At 38.4% G+C, this 20,511-nt stretch overlaps 1 long non-coding RNA gene across 3 annotated transcripts in view; it reads left to right on the top strand.

Annotated features, from left to right (window-relative positions):
• Positions 1–940: 940 nt before the first annotated feature.
• Positions 941–20,511, top strand: part of LOC121674336 — a 36,123-nt gene continuing 16,552 nt past the window's right edge. Inside the window, exons 1-3 of one of the 3 annotated variants that reach the window (XR_006019557.1) lie at positions 941–994; positions 9,081–9,143; positions 16,982–18,916. This is a non-coding gene — a long non-coding RNA (uncharacterized LOC121674336). Of the gene's footprint in view, positions 995–9,080; positions 9,144–10,082; positions 10,435–16,981; positions 18,917–20,511 lie in introns of those variants that run through there. The other 2 variants (XR_006019558.1, XR_006019556.1) reach the window with 2 other exon arrangements.

Here is a 20,511-nt window from a genome sequence, read left to right on the forward strand (position 1 = left end):
GTGCGGGGTGAGTCACTGGTGTCTGTCTGGCTACTCCTGGCCTTCCCCTGGCACTTAAAGCCCATGTCAGTCACTTCTTGGCAGTCACAGTGGCACCACTGTGTGAGGGGGTCATGGAGACTAAACCATCCATTCCTCCCGAAGTGCTCCCTTAAGGAAAAGGTGGGAGTATGTCTGGGAAGCTTGAAAGAACGTTGCTCCAGATCTATGGAAATGTGGAAAGCTTCAGGAAAAAGAACTGTTAACACAATTTGGGGCATAGAACAGACCATGTTTGACTGAATTATTGTAAGCAGACATTGAAACGAGAATCCTAGTATGTTGAAACTCCTGCATAACAATCTGCAACATAAACTTACATTGCTTTGTTACATTATCTCCTGATGATGAAGTTTTTTCATCTGGTCTCTTGACAATGACTCATTGATGAAATATCTTATGTGATTCAAATAACCAGAAAAATTGAATACTAGTTTCTTTGTTCAAGAAGGAAACCCACAAAAAGAGATGAAAAGGACATGAGCCTCGTTATCTTTGTTTGAATTTTGGCTTTCCAGTATTTTCAAGTACAAGAGCCAGTTTCTCATCCCATGTCACTTCACAAAATATTGATATACAGTGTATCTTACCTACCCGGTCTTCGATCACTGTGTCAATATCTGGTCTCTTTATACAAACCAGTGATTTTTTCTTTTAGTAATACCTCATTATGGAAACCCATTCCGTTGCAGGCACTGCATATTCCTGCAAAGGAGAAGAATGGCGGCTGTAGATCTGCTCTTGGTAGTAAAAATGTATAGATATTTTATTATATTCTCACAGATTTGAAAATCACAGCACAATCTAACACGTTTCTTGTCTGGCAGAATAAATTGCATATTAGTGGGTTTTTTGGGGTTTTTTTTTTGGTTATGTGGTTTGATTGTTTGTTTGTTTATTTTCAAGATCGGTGTAAAGAAAAACAAGAAGAAATCCAGGAAATGGAGAATATTAGGTAAATATCAGATGAGCATGACTACTTGTGTTGTTAATTTAGCCTCACCATAGCATGAGAGGTGTCTGATCAACTGGAAATCTGAGCGATTTAATGAATAATTATAATAATTATAAAAGAAAGATACACAGAATCTAAGTAATACACATATTTCCCCCCACCCTTGGCAGGTCCCCTGTGCTGTCATCACAGTTGCAGCTTTTTGAGACACTTCTACATCACTGACCCCTCTAGTAACGTCACAGACCCAAATCCACACGGACTCTTTTGCTGCCATGTCACATTTACTTAATTGGTTTTCGACTGTCACACCACAGCTGCTTTTGATATTGCCCAACCAACATTTTTCTCACTCGGCAAACATGTTTCACATTATGTTTACTCCAGATCAACAGGCATTCAGTTTTCTATCAGATGGAACTTCCAGCCCCTAGTCTCAAGTGCTGTAGGCTCCTTTCTCTCAGCTCTTGCTTTCTGGCTGCATAATATTTTTCCAATCAAACGTTGCTTCCGGCCTTTACTCAGAAGCTAAGTGCAAATCACTGTGAGATATGTGAAATGAAGTTTAGGTTATTACTGAGCATTGTAGCTTTCCTTAAGGCATCTCTTCCCTTCCCCACACAAATTTACATGTTAATATTAATCATTGTCATTTGTTTACGGTCAAGGAGACACTGACCTCCACTGGGGTTTACAGTCCTTGTCTCAAACAGCCTGTTTGGCAGGATTTGCTGTTTTTCTATCTATGCTCCTATTGTTTGGCTCTTTCAGCATGTAGCAGAGGCTGGGAGGGGGCTCCTTCTATCCCAGGATGGTCCATGGACCCGGGAAGGAGTTCTCTGCGCCTTCCCAGTGTGGCCATGAGAGTGCCCTTTGGAGGCTCTGCTTAGGCAGATGTGGCATAGCTTTGACCTCAGCTGAGGAGCACACCAATTATTTAGTTATGGAAAAATGTTGCACAAGAATAACATGGAGGAATTTTGTGTCACAGAAATGCAGTTATTCAAAGATAGGTATCTGCAATGTTTTTGTTCAGTTTGAGGCCACTTTCACAGATACACAAAGCAGCTGGTCTGCACCTGGTTTGTATCTAAAAAACCCTTTGCTCATGAATAACTACAGGACTAAAAATAACATTGCAGGTCTAATCTACTCACACTCATAAAACCTCAGCTTTGCTATAGGTTCCCTGGAATAAGGGATGAAGCAATTTTGTCAAGTTTTAATGCAGAATAATTTTATATTTACATTATTAAAAGCAGAGTATAAGGCCAAGAATGTGTATAGCCAGACATTGTTTGAGGGGTTTGAAAACACAATTTCATGTTTATTTTTCTGTCTGGAAGGTGGTAGATAATCTTGACAATCACCCCACAGTCTGGCTGTTGGGTTTGCAATGGCAGCTGTTCTTATTGCCAGTCTGGATCTTCATTAGTTAGACTCAAGTTACAATTAAGAAAAAATAGAATATGTCTCATAGCAAAAAGGAGATTCCATGAAAATAAAACCATTAGGGTTAGATACCTTCCCACAGAGATGTTTTTGTAGTGTCTTATTTTTGGGTTTGTGTGTCTTCTGCTCTTCCTGACAGACGGAAGCAACAAGTGTACAGTCACTCTAGTCAATAATGTAGTCCTCCAATGATTCCATTTTCTGTGACAGCAATCAGAAATAAAATGCCTTTTTATTGGATTCCACCTGCTTTGTTTAAAATACTGATAGCAGTTTTGTTCTTTTTGCTTTTTTGCACAATCCTCAAAAACATCTCTTTCATTCTGGGTATGAGAAGGAAATCATGGACTTAAGCAGAGGTCTTTAATATGAGAACTACATTTTACTTGGGAGAATAACATCATGTGGCAGGGCTATGGCAACAATAACACCTCTACTGCCAGAAAACACTTAACCTGGGTGGCTCAGCTGGCCCCAAATATTTAAGAGCATTTTCCTTATACTGTAAATTCCCTGTGGTACATTATTTTCTACTGAGAGCTAATAACTACCCTGTCTGTAAAGCAACTGGTCTTAAGTTTATTAGCCTGCAAGACAGAAAAAATAACAGACACATATCACTGACATTTAACAAAGATATCTTTCATGGGTTTCTGTATTTTTTCATATGCACCACACGTTTCTCTTCAGTTAGAAAAACACATTTTGAACCACATTCTGAGTAACTTCTTACAAAGCAAAGCACATTTTCCAAAAAGTCCGTAATGCTTCACCAAATACTGAGTCCCTTTTAAGAAAGTTCTGAAGGTTTTTGCAAAAGAAATAACAGGTCAGCTTCCCCTGGGAAAGCTGTTTCACCCTTGCCACAGCAGCCATACTCTTCCTTGACATCACCCTGTTCCTGCGCTGAAGTGGAAATGGTTACACAAATGACTTTGTCTGAAAGTGACTTCTCCAGACAACATAAATCCCCATCTACACTTCCTTAAGTGCATCTTCTTGTGATAACAGCAAGTTACACCTGAACTTGCCAAGGTCACAGTAAATCACAGATACCATGGAAAAAATGAAGGAAAAAACATGGCTTGTTTGGCAAAAAATATTTCTATTTTTAAACTGGACTCTGCAAGTTTTGGAATGTGTATTTCAGCGTGCAAAGAATTCAAGATATTGCTCCTCCCAAGTGAGTCAGCTTTTGGTTTGAGCCATGTGGAACTTCAAAAGCTGAAGCTGAATGTTGAGAAAGTCCTCCTTGGGGGCCTGGCACTCTACGGAAGTCATGGCAAATGTTTTGTTACTTGAACGAGAATGGGAACAAGCCTGGGATTATTCTTTTTTAAAGCCCACAGAGAAGTCCAAATACCGGTTGCCCTGGCTAGTAATAAGAAAAATTCAAAGGAGAACAATAGTTGTACATCCTGGAATGCCAATATTAACATCATGGACTACAGTCCCAAGCTCTCAGTAAAATGAAAAGCAGAGGGTCTAATTTTCTTTTTATGTGATCCAAACACACACAAGGTTGCCCAAAGGCCTGACTAGCTGGTACCTTAGAGGCCCAGGAACTGGGATAAAAAAAATCCAGAAATGATCTGAGCTCCACACTAAAGGGAAGCTTTGACATGTCAGAACGTTAACTTTATTTTTCTGGATGAGTGGCTGTTGTTAATTTGTAGAGGACTTTTTTGGCTGCCGTACTTGTGGAAAAAGCATAGAACATTGGGAAATGTTTGCAAAATGTGCATGGTAGAACCTTGGGTTTTATTTGGAGAGTTTCCCGGGCATTACAGAAATGAAAGCTTTTATATCTTGAATTTGAAATAAGATGGCTTTTAATGAGCTATTTCAAAGTGCCACATCTAGAATTTAGCATTCAGGGTGCTTAGAAAAATTTGCTTGTCCCTTACAATCTGCCAGTAGAGCAAAGTTTCCAAACAGTAAAAAGGATTTCCTAAGATGTTGTGAAAATTCATGTGAGAAATGCAGAGTAGGATTCCACACGGAATTAACCCACTGAAGATGTTCCAGGCAGCCTTATAGGATATATCTGCCATTCCACATTCTTTAATTGCTGCCAGATAACACAGTACATCTGGTATTTCCCTTGTCTTGGGTTATTTTATGACGGCACCAATTTCAGGCTTTGGAGTATCCTGCGTCACAGATTCTGTTTTACCTTAAAACCGTCAAGGATCGTGGCGATGCAAACTGTTGTAATGAATAAACACTGTTGCTATTTACAGTATTTTATCTCTGGATGTGACCCTTAAATTAAGAATTACTGTCTGAGAGAACCCAAGGACAAATATGTACATATTCATAAATTTCAGATAAGGGCATGTTGGACGTTGAAAGCCTTTGCATTCTTTTTCCACAGAGAGCAGTAGCAGCAACAAAACTGTGGTGCCTGCAGAATTGGGTGGAGATGTGTTCCCAGGTTCATGGGTGTCTTGTCCCCTCCACTTTGCAGCAGTTACTTCAGTCAGTGGAGGGTTTCTTTCTCTAGCACTGTAGACTCATTTCCACCCAGCTCCTGACTCTGTGGCAGACAATGACAGGAGGAGAAAAAGGGTATTTGGGTATATAACGTATAAAGCTTCTGCCCACCTTTTTTTCCAGTTTTCTAAGAATTTCTCTTTTTTGTGTTTTTTCATAGGCTTTCAACAATAATTTTGAAGGTCTACTGATTTAGAATTAAATGTAACTGGTACTTTTTCCAGAGTGCTTTGAGATTATGGTGCCAAGTTTCTTCTGCTTTATGTAGTCACTAAATGAATGCAGAAGAGTTTGCATCCTTTGGCCCACTCAGGCAGAAGTAAGATCAACACAGCTGGGGAGGAGAAGGTGTCAAAAATAGCTTAAAATCTGAGGGGCTGGTTCTTTAGAATTGAGAGTTCATCTTCCATCTCTTTGTGCTTAGAGGAAACATTTGTGTGGTTGACTGGGGAAAATTTACAGATCGTGGAGGTAAACTTGGGGCTTCCAGTCAGCCCTGTGTCTGTCTGCACGTCCTGCTCACATCCTCAATCACACGTGATTGATGTGTGCTGCGTTAATTGTGGGTAAACAGTCCTGTATGTGTGGTTGACCAAATAGTTTTGCTTCAACCAGTACACATCCTAGGCCAATAAAAAAATAACTTAATACTGCCACCAAGCACAGTGGTTTCCTGTAAAAGCTAGAGAATGCAGTTTGTAATTTGAAACTGTTGTGCAAATGCAGACATGTATTTGTTGAAGGGTTTTCCCATACCATCTGAAGGGGAAGAAAAATACAAATTTTTGGATGTTTCCCAGTTTGTTTTTAAAAATTTATCATAGTCTTACAGTCAAAACTCTGAACTTTAATAAAAATACAATTCAGAGTTCATAGATTTATTTCTCCTTTCAATTTTTAAAAAATTTTTGCTTAATTTATCCCTTTTTTAAACTTAAATTGATCTTTGATAAAATGCCACTTATGCTACCTTTAGTGTATAAACATAAGGACTACGGGCTTGAGTTCCAAAATTCTGAAGTTTTAAATATTTATTCAGATGAGTCTCTTTAGGAGAACATATTTTTAATTAACTTTTTGAAATGCTAACATATGGCAAAATTTACCCGTTGAAGTTCAGCAGTCTACTTCTATTCTTTTTTCACCCTCTGAGAAAACGAAGACATTTAAAAGCGCACTGTTATTTATATATATTTATACTATCCCTGGCCTCTGAAATGGGCCAAAATTCATGCAGTGCTGAGTGAGTGGTTATGGAATCCAATCTACATGGAAAAAGCCATAGAAAAAGCCTTTACATTTGAGAAAGGCAGAAAAAAGATCTAAAAATTTTAGTGATTCTGTCTTTTGGTGTCATTGGGCAGTAAGAATTTACACATAAACCCCTGCTGTGAGGAATCTATTTTCAGCTTTTAGCAGGACAAGGAAAATGGTGTGGGCTACAGTAATGTAATATTTACCTTACAGTCTGTATTTTGTGGCATTTAAAACATATTTGACTGGTTCTAAAGGAGCACTCTGGGTTCCCTCAATTTTATCATTACAGGAAAATAATTATTCCCTAAAATTGGGAAAGCTTCAATATCCAAAGACTCTTGCCTTGATTCTACTTGCAGTAGAAAGGTTTATAAAAATATGTGTCATAGTTATAACGATTTTCTTTTCCCACAGAATTGTCCCATAAATGACATTATCACTATACTTGGAACAGCAATTTGCACATTATATCTGCCTAAAACAATTTGGGACATTCATTTTCCCTCACTATTGTAGTCTGTAAATGGAGTGACACCATGAATGGGAGAGTCTATAAATGACTGCTAATTATGTGGCCAGACTGAGTCAATTGGGATGAGTTCTTATTTTACCTTAATTGATAACTTCAGTTCTTACCTGACACAATGAAATAATTCATGATGACAGCAACAATTAATAATTGGATAATATAAATTTTAAATGATACTTCCAGGGTTTATACATGTGATACATGAAATTTATATCATGATAAATTATCTAGGGGAAATGATTTCTTTACGGTTTTTTTCTATTTTTATTTCACAGACAGGAACAGCAAAAATAAGTGCATTATAGGACAAATGCTGCTGACAATGGGATAAATAACTTACAAATAAACTCTTTAGTCTCTGCTTAAATTGGACTGGGTTTGAGTTTAATTATACTTATAATGGAATATTAATATATATTTGTTTTAAACTAAAAATGAAATAAACACATCATAACCTGTGCTTAAGATGAAAAGTCATCTATAAATTTTACTCAATACAGTTCAGTTTGTTACTGATGTAAAAGCCAAGTTGTTAATTTGAAAAGAAGAAAAAGAATTGCACATTTTTGGATTTAATATGGTTTCAGGAACTTCAGGCTTGTTTATGATTTGTTTTTGTCTGATAGAAATCTAAAAATAAGTATGAAATAGGATAAAACTTTTCCATATAATAAACTTCATTTAGAGGTCTTGCGCAGGCTGTACCAAGATGAACCTATAACTGAGCTTCTTGTGATGACCAGTAAGGTGGAATATTTGAAAGGTTTAACACAAAACCAGAAGATGAGCAAAACAAACCTAAAGAAATCCTTAGCTTCTAGGTTCCTAGTCTCCTGCTGTTCTCATTTAGGTGTGCTTCAGCCCAGGAAAAATGTCTTTCTCACCAGGCACTTTAAGACTAAGATGTTTATGAGTGCTAGCATTAGAAGTGCATGCAGGCAACGCAAAATAGCTGAGATGAGATCAATAACTTTCAAAAACTGATAGTCATTTTTACACCAGTAATAAGATCAGTTATTTTTAGGATCCATTTAATACAGATATTTACAGGATAAAGATATTATGAATTGCAATGCATTACTGGTAAAAGCTGGGTATATTTTTTCTCAAGGAAAGGCTTCTCACAATAAGTAGATACAAATATTTGTGTGCAAAGATATTTCAGAGGAATTGTAAATTGGATACAGTCTGTACTAAAGAAATTAGACTCTTCTTCCCATCTAGGACTAATAGAGCAAATCCCTTGAGGCTTTGTTTGAACAAATTCATCTCGTGTAACAACTCTGAAAGTGAAATCTCTTGAAGTACAGGAAAAACACCATAGACACCACAGAGCTCTTTAGTCCCTTCACTGTTAGACCTTTCCTGATTTACTGCTGGACTAAACTCATTAACTGCTGGCTCTGTAATAGTCCCCAGACCAAATTTTACAACTTCCATTTCAACTTCCGTTCTTCAGCTCAGCGTTTGACCCACTGTCCTTGTTAAGTCCACATGAGTGCTGGCTTAATTTCAGGGGGAATACTGGGGCTTTTGATCTTGAGGAGATGGGGTGAGTTTTGCATTATTTAGCGAGCCTTACATCATCCAAAAGTATTAATGCAAAACCTTAGAAACAACAGATTCCTGGGAAAATAACAGTAATAGTCTTCTGTCAAAAATCAGATTCATACCCACTATTTAAATAACCTGGTTTCTGACAGAAGGATTCTCTTATTAAAACACTGTAGCACCAGATTCCTCAGCAATCAGTCTTTCTTCCACAAACCAATTTCTTTTGTGCTTGCCTCCACCTACGCTGCCACACCAGTGCAAATTATCATGATGATATTCTATTTCAGAATGGCATTTGTACCTTAGGAAATGGAAACCTAATGGAAAAATATTTATGGCATATTTATATGAAAATGGTCTGCAAAAATAACTGTAAACAAAATCTTCGAGCCTGGGTGACAGAATGATTTGCACTCCATTTAAATAGGATTTTTTTTTTTCTAAATTGATACATTGATATTTCCAGCTAATGGAAAATATGTTATTTTGAAAGTTATATGAAAGTTAGGAGCGGGTTTGCCTAAGAAGTCCAGCTTTAGGACTAAAACGCAAAAATGCTTTGTTATTTTTATTTAAAATTCCTTAGTACTGACAAGCAGGACTTTGATAATGGATCTGGCATGTAGAAAATTATAGTAACTTTTGCTACAGAAACCATGAAACCAGATTACTTTGACCTGAATGGTTGTTCAAGACCTCATCCCTACCCATTGTTAGGAAATAAAGACATGGTGGTTTGTATCATTAAGTTGGCTAAACTCCAAGGTAAAAACTTATACCTTAAAAATATCTTCACAGATTGTGACCAGAAGTTTCCTTTTTAGCGGTGGAAGCACTGTACAGAAAGGATGGAAGTAAGTGGTGAGTAAAACACTGTTTTGTGTTACACATTAACATATGTCAATATCAGGTGCTGAGAGGTAGATCTGAGGAGTGTAATCGAAAAATTGCCAGAAAGACAGGTAAAGAGCAAGAACTGTATATGTAACCTGTGTGTCTATCTGCATAAAGATAATTATCAACATTAAATAACACTAACCTTCATATTTCCATGCAGTGAGGGCACAGGCTGACTCCCAGCCCCCGCTGCACGTGCACAGGGATGCTTTGTATTAGAAGAGCCTTTCCTCCCCTTGGGAACAGTCAAGGTCTAATCTCATTTTCATTACAGGATTGCAGGGTTTATGTCCTCTCAGTCCTAGTCCTAAGCATTTTGTGCAGCTGGTGCCAAGAGAACTATTTGACTAGGAATTGTTACTGCTTTATGGATTTCCCCCTCTCCTCCCCCACATTGATAAAACTGACTCCATATAATTTATTAAATATTAAATAAGTATTAAATAAGCTGATAATTTGCAGTGATAGCTATACAATACTTAATGATACCTAAATCTCTTCTATCTAAGGTGTTATAGTTACTAAGAAAAAAATGAGAACACAAATAAAAATATTTTTACCAACCTCACCTTGACTATGCAAAGAAAGAACTTTGAAGCAGAGCTCAGTTTATTAACATAAAAATTTTGAGGGCTTTTGTCACATAATAATCCTCAGCAATATTTTTTTTTCCTTGTAAACAATAGCAAGGCCCCTGGGGATCTATTACAGAAGTGAGGGTATTATACTGCATTTCAGTGCATCTACGTATCAGTTTTTGTCATTAGTGTTGGTCTTTTTTGGTTTGTGGCTCAACAGATTTAAACTTCTGAGACCTAGAATTAGGGTGTTCTCTGTAAAAAGTTCTCACCAAAATACACAATTTGGCTGATTTTGAATTTCTGGCTTTGGTTGCTTTGGTAGGGATACAAATATAAGAAGAAAAGACCACCAAAAGAAGTTGCACCAGCTAGAAAATAGTCACCAGTTCTCTCAATGCTCCCTCTTTTGAGAAGTAGGATAAAGCTCTGAAAGTGGAAGATCATCACGTTGTGGTTTTAGGTCTGTCTGCTCACTGGCAGTAGCTTAGGCAGCAGAGAGTCCTGTGATGCTTTCCAAACATCACTTTGTATGTCATCCACCCAACTCTTTCTCAAATAGTTGGTGGGGAAGTGGGTTCTACAGTCAATTTATATGATGGTCATTAAGAAACATATCTGTTAAATTTTCATATTTTCAAGGAACCAAAGCATGTCTGTCCAAAAACATAAGCAGACTATTTCATAGAAGACCTGACCAAGAAAATATTATTCCTAAGTTATGAATTGTAAAATGGAACAATGAACTTTGTGCATGAAATAAGATCTTGTCCAAGGTGGAAAATTTTGTGGAGCTGGATATAGATATAAATTTTTACTGTATCAATACCTACCACATCTCTCCTACCTATCTTTTAGTGGAATGCATTTATTTTATGTCCTAGACTTGGGTGGTTGTTTAAACCCCGCACCCCCCCCAACGATTCCTCAAGAAATTTACACTCCAAATGAAGCCACCATAGGACATGAAAATAACAAACAAATGGGAGGGTAGGAAATTAAATACAGGAGGTAAAGTAAATAAAAATATAGCACCAGAGCTCCAGCTGCTGGAAATTAGTGTAGTCCTATTGAAGTCTATGCAATTACACTGACTGAGCAATTGCTTCACTACTTTTATTTATTTTACCCTTTGTTCTCTCCCTTCGTTTGAGCTTTGAGTCAATTTAAACTGAGCTGAATTAACATCCGTGAAGAGCAGTCCTAATGTGAATCCTGTTATGGGTCTGTGGGGAGAGGGAAGGGGCAGGGTGGGGAGCTTCTGAGGAAGCCTTTCAGAGAAGCGAGTCAGTGTGTCCCGAGACTATGGCTGTGCACACTCTCATGTTTGCTCTGTGTTTGCCTCCTTTTCACCTTTTTCCCCCCCCCCAGGGGGAGGTCTCACTTTTTGTGTGGGTAGCAGGATGCAACAGGGCACCACATTTTCAGGGAAGGCAAGCCAGCCATCAAATAAGGTATTAGCAGAGATGGTGGGGTCATAGCCACACTCCATAAAAACACAAAAATCAAGTGGTTTTCCCTTCCCCAAGGATTTCTCCAGCCTGGCCTCAACCCTGTCTCCAGTGAGCCTGAAAGCAGAACTCAAATGTCCATCACTGTGCAGGGTGGGTAGTGAGTGGACCAAATCTGAACTGTGGCATCAGGAGATCACCAAGAGGAAAAGGGAGATGAGCCCATAGGGAATGCATGGTGTGGGGTGGCAGCTGTGTAAATTATCACAATAGCGGGGAAGTAATGGTGACTGCAAAGTTATAGTTTGTAATAAATGGAGTTTTTTCTGAGTTGGTTAAAATGGGTTTAAGGTAATGGTGGGATTTTTTTTTTTTTTATAATGACTTTTCTAATTTTAACTTGGAAAGCAAAATTTATCCTTTTTGTTAGAGCTCCATGAATAAATTGATGACTGTTTTGGAATTAATTTCCAGTACAAATGACATTTCTTATCCAGATTTTATTTCCTGTAGTTGTTGTACAATAATTCTCTCCTGAGTCAGACTTGATCCATTGCTCATTCAGTGCTTAAATATATATAAGTTTGTACATCATTGCTCATAAATACATTAAAAGAACATTAATCTGTGAAGTTCTATGAAGCAAAGAGTGTTAACACTAAGTGGATTTGCAGTTCTAGTTCATATGCCTTTTGCATTAAGGTGCAGCCTTTAATTACATGCTCACACATACTCTAGACAGTTTCCTACTTTCGTCTTTTCATTATTCACTGCAGAGTCCTTTCTGTCTTTAAGGCTGGAATTAAATGTGGAATTGTACATTTACTTTTAGCTTCATTTAGGATATCCATCAATGTACCAGCGAAGTACCTGGAGAATATTAAAGCGTTTATCTCCTTTTGACATACAGGGCTGCTATTTCCATCTTACAGAGGGAGACCTTTAGGAGAGGAAGAAAGGTGTTTAATGATATCAAGGCAGATTTAACCTGGCTAAAAAAAAAATAGAGAGAGAGAAAGAGAAGATGCTTAGAGGACAGAGTATCTTAAATTCAGGACTGATCTTCATTTCCTGGGATGAAACAGCATCTATTTAGAGGTGTGTGTGTTTTTAGTAGAAAAAAAAGCAACTCAGTCTGAACAAAATGCCATTATCTGCAAATGTAACAATGTCACTACACAGCACTGCGAGGGATTTGGCTGAGAAGAATTTTTTACATAGATGTTAACCAACTGAGCTGTCAAGCTGCCTTTTCTAAAGCTCAGTCTCAAGGGATGTGGCTGTTGCTGAAGTTGGCCATGAGACTGAGGAGCTCATTGCCCTCCTGCTGATGAACACTAGAAATTGTGGACTTCCTGACTGAGGTCACAGCCCCATGAGCTCAGGGGGTTTTTCAGACCCAAATGAAATTTCACAGTAGAAGGGAAAGGCAATTTTGTGACCTGTTTGGCATGACTCTCTCCATGCCAAAAATTGAAAGGATTACTGCAAACAATGAAAGTGTTGAACTTGAAATAATTTTGTATGACATAAAGTATAAGACAACCCAGATATCAAGGTGTATTTTAACTACTAAAACACTTTTTCACCAAATATGTCTTCAGCTATGTGTAGTGCAATAGCCTTGGTATCAGATGCCTAATTCAAAATGTATTTCACTATTGGGACAAAAAGAAGAAAATTATTTATAATAAAGAATTCTAGAAAGCAAACCAAGATAATATTTATCATTAGTTGTCCTGTATGATCTAAGAGTCTTTTTGACTCTTCAATTTTTTATTAGATAGGTAATAAACAGGTATTTATTTTAAGCATTAAACACCTAAATTTGAAGGGAAAACTTGGATATGCTGTTATAGTAAAAAGTGCTAGTTGGTGAAGTTTCTACTCATGTTGAAATATGAATTGTAAGCATCCTTCTTTAAATATATTGTCTCAAGATTTTATATTCCTGATGGTCTTGTGTTACTCAGCCCACCATATATCTGTGAAGAGGTTAGTATTGAAAATCATGTCACTGTAGAGGGTTCCGATTTTTCATTATTCATTCTCAGTTCATTAGTATTACAGGTGGAATTATAGTCAGATACTTTTGTTGCCTCCATGAAAATGGAGAGATTTAATAAACCTTCTTTTCCTGTGATGTATATCTCTTGCAGAGAAAGCCACCAACTTGGTTGCATGTGTGATAATTTAGTAGAACATACAACAAATAGTAGCTATCGTGCATGATGATTATCAACACAACCTGGCAGCAGCTGAGGATCTAAAAGAGTGTCTTAATTCATGAAATATGTAAACAAAACATTGAGCTTTGTTTTACATATGGATCCCCTACACATTATTTTCCCATTCTGTTGAAAACCATGATTATATCTGATGTGTACTAATGGGAAAGAAATGCATAATCTAACTGTAAAGCAGGTGGAGCCATGGGTTTTTCACATGTGTGGCATTAAGTAAGGCGGAGCAGTGGTAAAAATCACAGAATCACCAAATTGTTAAGGTTGGAAAAGACCTCTAAGATCATCGAGTCCAACCATAAGTCTGAGGTTTTGGTGAGGTATGGAGTGAGAGAAAGAGAAAAAAGGTGAGGGAAAGGGCCCAGGAGGAAACTCAGGAAGGGAAAGTGAAAGATGTTATCTGGTTGTTATTGGTATATGTGTCCCTTTACTTCAAAGCCCTTTTTGAAGCTGGCAGTGATTTCACGGCTTTCACGGACCCGTGACTGCGATCAGTGACAGTCTCGTGCTTCTGCAGAGGATTTTCTTTCGTATGACAAAATACCCAGTGGGAAAATGGTACTGGAGAGCCAGGTGTCAGCTACAACAGTGCTCTGTTTTCATCCCACGTGGAGATCTGCAGCTCCTGCTCCTTGCAGCCAGCCCGTGGGCTGCCCTAATTGCTAACATGCTCCGGTAGCCGTGCGCGGCGTGCCAGGAGTGAAACCCTACCTGTGATCTCTGAGAGATAAAGTGCAAGGGAGCAAATGCATGAAGTAAAGCTTCAGGAATTCTAGTAAAACCAGGTGAAAACTAAGAGAAGATGAAATGAGAACTAAAGTGAAATTGGGCCTGAACCTGAATTTTGAAGCACATGAAAATGTATTTCTTCTCTCTCAAAAGCAGAGGTGTGTGGAAGAATATTCTGTGGGGGCCCCCCCCCCCTTATTAGCTCTGTTCCTTTCCAATCAGAATTACAAGGAAGTGGTAGTCTTCCTGATTCAGCCTGGGAATTGGGAGAGTTAAACTTATTTTAAAATCCCTTGAGGAATATGCAGCAAATCTGATGAGCAGGATTCATGGAGCAGCTGCAGAAAAACACGCTGCAGGCTTGGTGAGCCTGGTATCCCCAGCACACATAACATGCAGAGCTCACTTTGTACTTGGGTCAGCTGTGTGGGTACCTGGTGCATCAATCTGGCCAGGATCAAATCCTTGTATCAGTGGGAAAAGAAATACTCTGTAAAAGTCAATACTAGTTCGCATGTGAGACTGAGTGCCCTGATTCCCTGATGTGGTACAGGTTGGATCATGTTCTGAGACTTATAGTTTGTTTTAGAGCCCTAGCCAAATTTGGTTTTTCTCATTCATTACGAAGGTGACTCTTGGTATCTTTTAACTCTCCAGTCTTTTCTGGAATGATCTTAAATTCTTAGTTTTGATGCTATCTGGCTGCAAATAAACACTAGCTGTGCACTGCTTTAAGGAGTGTTTACTTTTGTCTGTAAAGCTACATCATATGGGCAGTCTAATAAAGTTCTGTCTCCAAAACAGTTTGATTTAAAAAAAAAAAAAAAAAAAAGTAGTTATTGGGTTTTTGGTTGATTTTGCTCTTTTTACGATCTGTAGGAAAATAGCTAAGAAAAACGTTCTGGAAGCACATAAGGGAATTGCTGAGGAAATTCTATACTATGGGTTGTATTTTTAATGTATCAACCCCAAAACACAGAAAAACACAGATTTCTTGGTTAGGTGTTGATATTTGCATCTCTAGTTCCAGTTTGTTTCTTTGCTCGTCTCCTCCTGTGGCTTATGGTGGCCCAGAACACCATTTGTAGCTTTCCTGGGAAGGAATTAGAAGAGCAGAAGCTTGGTTATCTTGCTCCAGTTTATTGGGGAAAATTTAGTTTAAATGTTTGGTATTTCATCTCAGAGCAGTATAGGAGAAAAATCAGCTCTCTTTGGCCTCTCCTTACCTTTAATGCCAGCATAGTGAAATACTGAAGTTATGTAGCATTAACATAATAGTAATGTAGGAAAGAGACATGGCCTTTGTACATAAAGTACAGTTCAAATTATTGAAATTATGTTTTTTCTTGCAAAGAAAGTGAATGTATTTTGAATAGCTCTCCAGTATTTTAAAGAATTAAACCTCTCATTATTGTCCTCAATAACATTAAGCTGGAGCATTGATTTTATAATTAAGTGGCAAACTCCACTTTTAATATAATTTTTATTAACTTTTTTAACTTAAAACTTTGACAGTCCCAAGGGTACTCACGTAGGTCACAGTTAGGTTAATACAAATGATAAGTCTACATTACTTTTAAAGCATAAAATTAAAATTAATTTTCATTTAATAATGAAGAAGAATTGTATTGCTTTTTCCAACTGACACAGCTGCAGAGAGATATTCTTGAGAATAAAAGAGAGAAGAGCACATTTCCTAACATTTCACCTGTATTGTGTTCTAAATTCTCTTCAATGCTCAGTTACCAGGGATAACTTTGTAGTGCAGGCAGCTTTCATATTCACTAATATGATTGTAATCATCATCACTTTAATGAGATAGCTGCAGAATGAGTTTAGTCCTGAGGGAAACTGTCTATGTGACAGATATCAGAGTTGTTTCCATGGTGCAGAGGGAGTTGTGTATCAAAATATGGCATGTCTCTCAAGGAAGGCTTCTACTCGTGTAGCTGGTTGCATGAAACGACAAAAAGTTTGGACAGTTTCAGAGCTGTATTTTTTATATTAGTGACATTTGACAACAGTACGTGTTCCAGAAAATTTTATATAAGGTAAAGTTTGGCTGGTGAGTTCTGCCTTTCTGTCTGATGTAAGCATATTAATCCCATGGATTAATTATTTGTGGTCCGGCCTTTCTATAAAACTACTGTTGTATTTCTATTTACTGGTTTTAGAACACTGTCTATGTGGGTGGGCAAAGTGATACCGCCGTGCTTACCTCCTGTGCCAGCTGGCCACCTAAATGTCTGACTGTGTGTGTGTTCAACTTTGTTCAGCTGTCACATGACATGAAGCAGGGCTGTGACCCCGCTGATACTCCTGCTTGTAAATGTAAGCTCAGCCATAAAAATTGCTGTGATTCCGTCAACAGTAGGTTCCTCTGCGATGTTTTCTGAGCTCCTCTGTTTGCTGAGAGTAGTAGAAATAAAGCTTTTCGCATCTAGAGGAGTAAAATGTATTTGGAATGGGACCAAAAATTGTCATGGTTAGAGCTGAATGTGAAAATTTTTATGTCTTGCTTATAGTGTACCTAAAGGGATAACAACTATTGTAAAGCCATGTTATTTTTCAAACCCCCCACTCCTCCTTTCACGTTTCACGTACTTTGCTTAGAGGTGCACAGAAATGCAGAGTTTTGGGGCTTCTTCTTGTTTGGTGTGATAATCTATGTTAGGCTTCTACTGAAATCCTTCCAGCTGGGGAGAAAGAACACTACGATGTGTCTAAGCTCCTCTAGCATTGAGTGCCAACGCTGCGTTCCAAGGAATCACTTTCTACTGGTGTTACATCCTTCTCTCTAGGAATGTTTGGAGGTCACCATCAAGAATTATGGCTTGTCTTCAGCAGGGACATTGCCCTCTGCAGAATACAGCAGATAAAGGACCAGAGGACAGAGAATGGAATGGGCTTTCTGAGGAACTGCTGCAGCACACTTGACTCGTCCACATACGCTTTCTTAAGCATTTGGTGTTTGGCTTTTCATACAACCTTGAACAAATATATTTTATGAAGACTGAAATAATAACATCTGGTGTGCAAGTACAACATTTTGTGACCAGATATTAGTAAGAACTGTACAGAAAGAGAGAGAACAACATACTGGCAAGTGTTTTCAAGTACTGCTACTCTTCAGAACCCTCAGGATTGGTTCCCCACAGCCTGAAAAGTTGGAACCTTAGTGCTGTTATCCTTGCTCTCACTGCTTCAGCCTCATGGAGAAGGTCCCCAGCAGCAGCACTTGGAGACCAGCAGAAGGCAGAAACAGGAGGAGCTAGAGAAAGCGTGGGATAAAATTAGCAGAGGTACCAGCAGCAAAACTTCTCTGTGCCTCTGCTGGCACTTGCACAGGATGAGCCTCTCAAAGGACTTCATGATACCCTGCTGAGTTCACCTGGTGGACTTTTGAAAATTTAACTTAGTTTGACTAGAGGCTCTGAGAATTGGTTCACAAAAGTATTTCTTCTTTCCCTATTCCCTTTTCCTTTCTCCATTTTCCCTTTTCCTTTTTCCCTACCCTTCCCTTATTTCTTTCCTTCCATTCAAGCCACCACAGGGACAGATAGGGAGCCAGAAGTCTTGAGCTGCCTTGCTGTAAAGCTCACCTTTGACTTCAGCTCCACTTTTGGCTGCAGGGCACTCCTGATAAACTCACTGCACACCAGGACCTGGCCTCTCATGTGGGCAATAGAATCGCAGGATGGCTGGTTTGGAAGCACTAAAGTTGTTTACAAAACCTCCTGCTTATCTCTGCTGGTCTTTGTAGTCGATTACACTTAAATGGGTCTGACTGGTTACACCAGCACCAAACTGTTTCTGGCTGTTTGAGTCCAAATAAAATAGACAGCAGGCATAAGGCATTTTTTCTCAGAAAATAATACACAATTAAAAAGAAAAAAAGAAAGCTGAATAATCTAGAAGTGATGTCTCAATTTTGAAATGTGATGAAGAATGACAAAATAATCTGGAAAGAATTCAGGAAAGATATGCTCAAGTTAAAAGTAAAGTATCATGCAGTGTTTTAAGACTAACCTCAGGGTTCCTTGAGTAAAAGGTAGGGGTATTTATCAAAGAGAGATTTCACTTTATTTTGGATGTGATTTGATTCTCTGGCTTTGCTGTAACACATAAAAGGCAACTTTCTGTTTCGACCACAAAGGCCACGAGGTGTGACTGGAGGCAACAGCTCATTCCTCTGATTTCAGGGAATTGAGTCAAGGGATTTAATCCACTCCTTAAAGGTGTTCAGGAATAGTTTATGCCACCTGAGGTTGTGCTCGTTCCCAGCTGGTGCAACAAACAAAGGATGTACCTCCTCTTACAGATTTCTTCACTTAGATGAAAGTCATAGGGTGTTTATACATAGAATTACTGATCCTTCTCATTAAACATAGTTTTTGCTTACATCACTACAGAATTCCTGTTCTTGTTATCAATGTCTTTTTATTCCTAGAATCAGCAGAGAAGCTTTCCCTTTGTATTCGTTTCTAGAGAAGTCAGGGATGTACAGGGTACTGGTATTGGCATAGCAGATATTCCTATTTATATTTATATACTTTTACATATATATATTTGTATTTGTATATTGTGGTAAATCATCAGTGGTGAAAGAATATTTTTGGGGAAGCCTTGATATTGGGGAGCCACTTCATCTCCTGTTTCTATGTCTAAATCTGCTTGTTGCTGTATAAACATGTTAAGAGCATTAACTCTGGCATCTGTGTACTGATTTCATTGCACACTTGCATACAAATTCTACCAAGACATATAAAGATATGTAAAATATTTGCAAAGAAACAAAATTCCCTTTCTGTGGAGGTCCATTACTGTTTCCTTTTCCCAAGAGTAATAGTAGAGAAACTTCCATGTCTTTAAGTAGTAATCGGTGTCTCAGAGTCAGGCAGGAAACATTTTGAAATTTACTCAATGAGATTTTCCTCTCTTTTCTGTATCATCTGCTATTTGCTTTATTTTACTTGTGTTTTCTGTTTCTCTTTTTTGGGAAGAAGACCAGACCCCTCCTGCCTAGGCATGATGACTCCTCATCCCTACTTTTTGCCCTCTGTTTCCCTTCCCTGCCCTTCCCAGCTCACCTGCCACCCCAGGGCAGGCTGCCACACTTTTGTCCCGGGGGCAGTTTGGTTTATGTCAGTCCCAGGTCAGATTTGGGCAATCAGTGTGTGACTTTCCGGTGGTGTTTGTGGATCCACGGTGACTGGATGATGCTGTCATAATGTGTTTCTCATCTGTTGGTCCTCTCAGACCCTTCTTCAGAGTTCAGGTCCTGATCCCGATTAGTTGCAGCAATCCTAAACATTCAGGTCTGGCTGATGATTGCTGCAGTTCTGGAGATCGGGGCAGCTCCTGGGGGAGTGCTGGGGTTTTGTGGTGCTGCTGCTCATGGCTTTAAACTCCTGTGGGACATTAGACATGGAACAGTGGGTGACTGCAATGGGCTTAGAGTCTTCTCCAGGACTTTTAAATGCTGTTTGGCATTAGGAGGTATATCCTATACACTTTTGGAGCCATAGCTCCTTTCCCTGCCTGAATTCTGCCTGTATTCTGTCGCTCAGAGTTTGATGTGAGTTAATCACTATTATCTAGCAATGGAGAAATTTAAATGCAGACAATAGACCCATCTAGCTGCATTGTTTCCCAGTGTTGTCACTGGGCTGTTATTCCATTTTTGATTTCTGGTACGCAAAGAGGCGGCTGCCTGATCAGACTGCTAAGGAAACAAAAATATCCTAATTGAACATAGATTTCAGGAAAGCTTCCACTTGTATTTCTTGACATCAGCTCTTCCTCAGTGTTTAGCTTTACTGCACTCTGCTTCTGAGTAATGATCAATCTTTTGTGGGTGGAGAAATGAATCTTTCATATATGAGGTTTGAAAACACCTTTGAAATCTCTTGAGAGAAAAAAGCAGCAAGTAAGCATGAATATATTCAGGCATTGGAAATTGAAATGGAGTTTCAGCATGTGTTCACAAGAATAAAATGGCTGAATTGGTAAGTGTTAAAGACAAATATAGCAGAAATGATAATGAAAGAAAAAATATTATATAGGGTCGTCTTAGATTATCAATGTGACACTTGGTGTGAACTGCAGGAGATACGTTCTTAAAGAGATTATGGAAATGTATGTCCCACCAGAGATTGCACAGAATCAGGCACTTCATTCTGGACCCCACAAGTTTCGTAAAATTACAAATTTAATAAACAAACCATTTTATGTCTCTGTAAGAAACTTAGAGGGGATTTTGAAAGTCAAACACTGGAGACCCTTGCTTTGACTGTGGTGGTAAAAGTAACATCTGCCTCAGACATTTTAA

The sequence above is a fragment of the Corvus kubaryi genome, unplaced genomic scaffold (genome assembly GCF_017639235.1).
Source record: "Corvus kubaryi isolate FWS band 111438036 unplaced genomic scaffold, C.kubaryi_AGA036_p1.0 67, whole genome shotgun sequence".
Classification (NCBI taxonomy): Eukaryota; Metazoa; Chordata; class Aves; order Passeriformes; family Corvidae; genus Corvus; species Corvus kubaryi.